Genomic DNA, 6,793 nt, shown 5'->3' with positions numbered 1-6,793 from the left:
CTGTTATCAGAATGGCAAATTCATGATGAATGTTATATTATTCATTTATTTAGCTGATTTCTCTTGCACTTTCTATTTTGGGAGAGGAGGAGAATCTCTAAGTGGTTTACAGCATAACTTAAAATATTAAATACAGTATCACAGACTGTCTGAACAGGACATTACATATGAACAAAAATAAAATGCAACAATAGAATAAAGAGCCACATTTACAGCAGGATCTTTAACAAAAAAACCAAAATATCCCCCTAAATGTCAAAAAGTTAGAGGTAAAAATCAAATGTGAAAATTCAATAAAAACTCCACATATGAAAGCATTATAACTGGCTAAACACAACAACAACAACAAATTTTATTTATATCCCGCACTCCCTGGCCAGAACCGGGCTCAGGGCAGCTAACATCAAAATATATGATACATTAAAACATTACACTTACAGTTTTGGCAACTCAGTCCACTCCAATTAAATAAAACCAAACAAATATGAGGCAGAAACTGCACCCCCCCTTCCCTTCATAAAGTACGGTAACATCTCACCAGCACCTCCTTAGCACTTTCACACGCAAACCCTCACTTTCAGCCATTCCCAGCTGCCATACTCATAAAACAGTTAGTCACTAGCCAGCCATTTGTCAAGAAGCAAACATCTGGTCTATAAACAATCCATATCAACATTAAGTTCAATATACAACCAGCTCATTCACCCACCTCCATCTGGGGCAATACAGTTTGACATGCAAATATCAACATAGCCACTCCCTCCCTATTTCCCACCCAGGTAGCATCTTACTATGTACTGGTTCATACTGAGTGGTATTGAGTCACTTTATAACACAAAAAACCTTACAACCCAGACTCTCATCCTTGGCAGCATAAAACAAACAAATAAAAAACATGATTCCAGTTACTATCCAAAAATGCATCACTCACTTTCTCCTCCTGGATACTAAAGTCAACAATGCAGACTTCAATACGCCCTCATGATGGCATCATATGTAGCCTTATAAGAAGTTTCCAACCCTGTTTATAAATGCCGATGAGTGAGTGCACACACAGGTATTCAACAAGACAGGCAACCATTTTCTGGTATTTTGTTACATAGAGGCAAAGCTTTACAAGAAAGTTGTTAGCTTATAGTCAGATTTTCATGGTGACATGCTTTGAACAACTGTCAAAGATTAAACCCCCAGATGGGATTAATAAAACTATGCCAACCCATAGGAATGCTTATGCAATAAAATGTGGAGCTGATTGACATATGCATGCCCATCAGTTGTTGCTTCATCATCACTAGATGACTGGCAGCTGAATCTGTAATGTACCAACCATTGAAAATGGGAAATGATCTGATAGCTCTCTGGTGGATATTTCATAATGCCAGGATTCACTTGATGTTGCTGTCACTGAGTGATAAGCATGTAGTCTGTGTGAATTCACTCTCCACAGGAGAATGACGATAGTCAGAGTCAGCGCATGGTAACCTTTTCTTGTCAACAGAGAGAGACTGAAAGAGAAAGCGAGTATTCTCTGTTTTCAGTGGAACACAAGGTTAACTATTCAGGATTGCAATCTTGATATTTACGGTATATCATCATCAATCAAAGGTTTAAACTTTAAGCAATTGTAACTAGGGATGCCAGAGAATTCCACCAGAGGCAGAATAGGGAATGGAAATTCCCACAATTCGTCTGTTCATCCGAGGTCAGGAACAGAAACCACACAAGCAAAATACATACAGTATTTGCTGATATATATATATATATATATATATATATATATATATATATATATATTATTACTTCACAAATGCTGTGTAAATAATTACACTATTTTCTGCAGCATTTTTTACGTCTCTTCTATTGAAATTGATGCCTTCTCTGATGGAAAAATCCTGGCTGGATCTCAGTGTCCGGGCTGAAAGATGGGGGTCGAGACGCTCCTTTAGGTATTCTTCTTCAGCTGCTGGCAAAAAGCCATGGCATGTTCCCCGATACTAGTATTTTGATTTCAGAGAACTCTGTTTTTGGAGAAAGGAACATAACAATGACTTCTCCTGAGACCATCAGCCTAAAAATGTCTTGCTACTCAGCTTTCAAGTCCTTAAAAAGACTGAAAGTCAAACACTCATCTCCTTTGTGACTCCTGCCTGCTAAAAGAATACACTGAATCATCCAATATATTTCTTTTTTCTCCCCTTTTGTTTCAAATTTTTGCTGCTTCTTTTTGTTGTTGCCCCCGTCAAAATAGAGGCCACCCCAGAGCAACGTCTTGGAAGCTTTAATTTTTTCTCTCTGTTCTTGTTCCCATGGATACACTCAATTCAATTTACAAGAGCATTGGAATATTATCTGAGGATTACTGGGGCATGATACCATTTCAAAAAGAAAACACATGCCTGCCTGCTCTTGCTCCCTCATCTTCCCCATCCCAAACCCAGTAGATTTAGATGCACAGGCCGCGTTGCACCCAGGTGATCTTCTCTCACACCATATTTGTAGGACACTGCTCTCACTGTTTACACTGAAGGTCTTTCCACCCATGATTCTCTCTCATTGTCGTTGCAAACAGTTGCTAGCATGATGTGTTTAATTGCATAAGCCTAATCATTGCAAGGTGGCTTTAGCAGGCTATTTATAACATCAGTGGATGTACTTCCCATGTAATATATGAAAATGTAAGGAAAACCTGGTGGATCAGCCAATGAACCATCTATTCCTGCTTCCTGTTCTCCCAGAGGCCAACCAGATCCCCTCCTGTGGTTGATGGAAACCACAGGAGGGAAAATTGCTGTTGTGCACACACACAGGCAGGAGCTGTGCACAACAGCAATCTTCCCTCCTGTAGTTTCCATCAACTGATACTACGTGATTAAAAACAACTGGCAAATAGCCCTTCCATATAAAAATTAGCTGTATGTGTTATGTATTCAGTGGTCTGTGTTTGCCTGAGCTTGTGTCTGGACTAAGGATTCTGAGCCCCTGTGTTCTGATTCGATACATGATATCCAATCACAGAACATTTCAGGATTTGGGCCTCTGCCATTGGCCCTTAAACTCTGCCTTATGATTCGCAGCTTGGAAGTTTAGAAAGCCAATCACGTTGGGAGTGGGAGTGGCCCAGGCCTCCAGGAATGTATATCAGCAGTTGCTTTGCCCCTGTTGTCCAGTTATGTAGTGCAATAAAGGTTCTTGCTGTTATCACTGTGTCTTGCCTCGTGGGAACCCACCTACACTTCAGTAAGATGGCCCTGAAAAGAACAAGTGTTCACCCTAGAATATACTTGTGCCGTTTGCCTGTTCATTTGAAAAATGTCTGTACAGGGGGAGAGAAAGGGTTAATATGTAAACCAATAGGAAAGCCGGAGGCAGAGACTACCTGTCTATAAAAGGGCTTAGCCCGAGGTTTGAGTTGGTTGTTGGTGGTTAGTTGGTTGGTTTTAGTGGGTTGATTGGTTGGGGAAAGCAGTTGGCAGGCAGTTGGAAATAGAGAGACAGTTAGTGCAGTGGGTTCTTGTGTGAGGGGAGGTAGAAGAGATAGAGACAGGATAAAATAAGACTAAGAAGGTAAAGAGTAACAACGTTTGGAATGCAGTTAAAGTTTGTTTGTGTCTGAAATAAACTACACTCTTTGTTAACTTGAGAACTTGACTGAGACTAAGTGATTTACTGGGGAGGACCTGGTTGGTGGCAGCGGATTAGTGGTGTACAGGTCAATAGTCCGTGAGATGACCAGGGGCTCCTTACAAACGCCACAATACTGCTCAGTCAACCACTGAACCATCAGTAAAAACTTAAGAGAGCCTTGCTGGATCTGACGAAAGGCCCAGCTAATTCAGCCTCTTGTTCCCTACAGAATAGTCCTCTCTTGCTGTTTCCTAGTAGCTGGTATGTAATGCCTATCAACCATATCAACTCCATATTGCTATCATGAAGCCATAGACACACCATCCATGAATTTGTGTAACCCCCCCCCTTCCCTCACTGCCCATTCTAATGACCAACTGCAAATCTTGTGGTGATGGGCAAAATAGGGTGGGCAAAGAAAGAGTGAAGTAAATCCTGTGATAGACAGAGTGTTAAAACTTCATGCTATTAAACTGAGAGGCCTCCCTCATCATGGCCAGCATTTTGCTAGTACATGTGCTCTGTACTGAGCAGAGAGATCATCACAGCACCTCTTTCCGTGGCATGTATGCAGCACGATCCGCAGCCCAGCATTATCTAGATCTGTTTTTAAGCCTTCATTTAGCATCATCGAAGCAGGCACCTGTAATTTCCTTGGTGGTGGAGGAGGAATGTGTGTGGCAGGGGAGGCATCCATGTTTAGCGGAGGAGAATGGTGCTCTTGGGAGGAACACCTTGGCCCAGATCAATAACTTAGGATGTAGCAACACCACTTCAGCTTCCTTGTTTCAATAGGTTTGTGGTGGTGGGGATAATATATAGGTCACCCTTGTGGGGTAATTAGTAAAAGAATTGGCTGGATCCCTAGATCCAACGCACAGGGCTAAACACACACTCCAGCAACAGAGAGCCCCCAGTAGAGTTTAGAAGTCACCATTTTCCCCCTAGAAGCAAAGCACTGCTCAGTTTCTCATATTCAACCATAAATTCAGTTTACCTCATTTCTTCAGCAATCTGCATTTTTTAAATAAAAAAACTCCTCAAAATACAACAGCATTTGAGTGCAAATTTCTCATAATGAACACAATTTTGTAGGCAGTTTTGACTAATGCACACATTTTTGCAAGCAATTACCCTCTCTATGCATCTTCCTGTGCTGTTTTGTACACACTGCTTTGTTGGAGAACTGCACTGCAAGATTCAGAAAAGTGCCCATTTTAAAGGATAATGGTGTTTTGGTTTGCATATCAGTTCAAGAAGTGTAAACTGGACAGCTTCTCATTAAAATGCAAATAAAACTGAATTTCTCCCCCAATCCCTTATTCTGAGCATTTATTTACGTTAATATTCCTAGACCACTTTCCCTCTGATATGTCTTCAAAGTTAGCTAGCAAAGCTAGCAAAGTTTTATAAAATCCACAGTCAAACTATCAACAAATGAGGACACTACAGGGGGGGAACAGTTTGCACAACAAACCACAGAAACAAATCCATCAATACCAAAGACCCAGCTAAAGAAAACTGTTTCTTCCAGGAGAACTGGCAATTGAGGCATGACTCAAGAGTGATGCCACTTCCGAAGCCACCATTTCTTTTCCTCCTCAGCATATACAATTGCTTAGACATCCTTGTCAAATACAGTATCCTCCAACTCCCTCACTCATTCTGAGGCTCTGTGGTGTACCACTTTCCAGGAATGAGAAAACTTGTGCTAAAATAAGGAGGACTTAACAACAGGAATGATTTGTAGTGTGAGGACAAAACAAAAAGTGGTTCTGGTGAATGTTCTTACAGGAATAGAATTCGAAGTTCTGACCTTGAGGAAGTAGAGTCCAGATGAAATACAACCAGTAGGACACCACATTTCTTCAGCCAGTACTATAAGCCATAATTCCTGAGATCCCTTGTCACGTTGCTTTAGCAAGTCCCCCTCTGCACAAGATAGACCCATGATATGGATGAACCTGTACTAGCCAGCCAGGCATTGCTCACCTGACTTCCCAACGCCAAGTGCCCCTGCCAGACCCTGAGAGGAAGAGGGATGAGGCCACCCTGCTCTTGTCCACCCTCCCACCCCATGGACTTCAACTTCTTCCAACTTTTCCGTCCCGAACATTCACTGCGTGTGTTGGAACTTTCTTTTGTTGTCTTTCCAGACCAAGGCTGCATTGCATACATGTATCACAGAATCCTGGGAAGCTCAGCTTGCCCCTCACAGATTTACAATTCCAAGCACCCTTATCTAACTACAGTTCCCAGGATTCTTTGGGCAAAACCATGTGTTTCTAAAAAACTATTAATATTTTATTAAGAAACTTTCAGTCATGGAAAATTAAGTGTTTTAAATGTATGGTGTATGTGCAGCCCACGATTTCATCTCTAGCTTGCCTGTCACAGTGGAGACCTGTCAGCTTTTCTTTGTTTATTTCTCCAAAGGACATCAATGTTCATTGTTCCCCAGCCAGATGAGGCTGATGCACATGATGAGTCAGTCTGTTTCTCCTGCCTTCCCGAAGCCAAGCTGGAAACTCAGTGGGAAAAGTTTGGCTCCAGTTTAACATAATCTAAACCCTCTGAGGAAGCTTTAATGTCACTATCATCTCAGAATGGCAGTTAAGGATCTTTCATCAGCTTCAAGTGTTTTAACACCATAAATGTTTACACCAAGTTCTTATTCAGTCACTACATATTCTATCACTTACCAACGTGGATCATATCCACTGAAAGTGTTAGAAACATGCTATAAATACTTAAAAGTCACTTGGGGCTAGGATTGTACAGATAAATCTATTTCTGGTCCTTGACAATTTTGTTAGCAAGTCCATTTAACCATCTTTCTACAAATCCACATATTTTTAAAAAAATTGTATTTAAATACAGATTGAAATACATACTAAAATATTTGTTTCACCACACACACATGCATACATTAGAAGACAGAATCGGGATTCAAGATGACCTTAACAGATTGGAGAACTGGGCCCAAGATAACAAAATGAATTTCAGTAGGGACAAATGTAAGATTCTACACTTAGGAAGGAAGAATCAGATGCATAAATATAAGATGGGGGACACCTGGCTTACTAGCAGTACATGTGAAAAGGATCTAGGGCAGTGTTTCCCAACCTTTTTGGGGCAAAAGCACACTTGTTTCATGAAAAAAATCTCG

General features: G+C 41.0%; 1 long non-coding RNA gene across 1 annotated transcript; it reads right to left on the bottom strand.

The window, feature by feature from the left end:
• Positions 1-1,787: 1,787 nt before the first annotated feature.
• LOC309540694 lies at positions 1,788-4,108 on the bottom strand. Its single transcript, XR_014223392.1, has 2 exons — positions 3,377-4,108; positions 1,788-2,018 (listed from the first exon to the last, which is right to left on the bottom strand). It is a non-coding gene; the product is annotated as an uncharacterized lncRNA (long non-coding RNA).
• Positions 4,109-6,793: the final 2,685 nt, after the last annotated feature.

This window comes from Podarcis vaucheri (assembly GCF_965113315.1).
Source record: "Podarcis vaucheri genome assembly, chromosome: 1".
In the NCBI taxonomy this organism is placed as follows: domain Eukaryota; kingdom Metazoa; phylum Chordata; class Lepidosauria; order Squamata; family Lacertidae; genus Podarcis; species Podarcis vaucheri.
The sequence above is the reverse complement of the archived record's forward strand: the minus strand, read 5'-3'. Positions and strand labels throughout refer to the sequence as shown.